Raw genomic sequence first — 488 nt, 5'->3', positions numbered from 1 at the left:
ATTCCTCTGCTGTATGTTCTGAATCTTCAATTCTCTGTATTATTGACTTGAAAAGACACAAATTAAAAATTTTTTTGGATTTTTAATAATAAGGAAAAATCAAAATGCAACTAAAATCAAATATCAATGCATGCAAGACACCAAACTTAGCAATTTGTATACTACTGACACTAATGAGAATGCATATGAGACACATAAACACTCAAGTCAAGAGAATTCAAAGATCAGAGTAAGAAATCATCAAGAATTATTTGAAGATCCTTAAGACACATGAGTGAATGCATGCAATTGACACCAAACTTAAAATGAAACACTAGACTCAAACAAGAAACATACAATATTTTTGGATTTTATAATTTTGTAATTTTTTTTTGTGTGATTTTCGAAAATTAAGTGGAAAAAGATATCAAAATTCTTAATGAGAATTCCAGGAATCATGCAATGTTTAGTCTAAGACTCCGGTCCAGGAATTAGACATGGCTTCACAG

This window comes from Arachis duranensis, chromosome 10, assembly GCF_000817695.3.
Source record: "Arachis duranensis cultivar V14167 chromosome 10, aradu.V14167.gnm2.J7QH, whole genome shotgun sequence".
Taxonomy (NCBI): Eukaryota; Viridiplantae; Streptophyta; class Magnoliopsida; order Fabales; family Fabaceae; genus Arachis; species Arachis duranensis.
The sequence above is the reverse complement of the archived record's forward strand: the minus strand, read 5'-3'. Positions refer to the sequence as shown.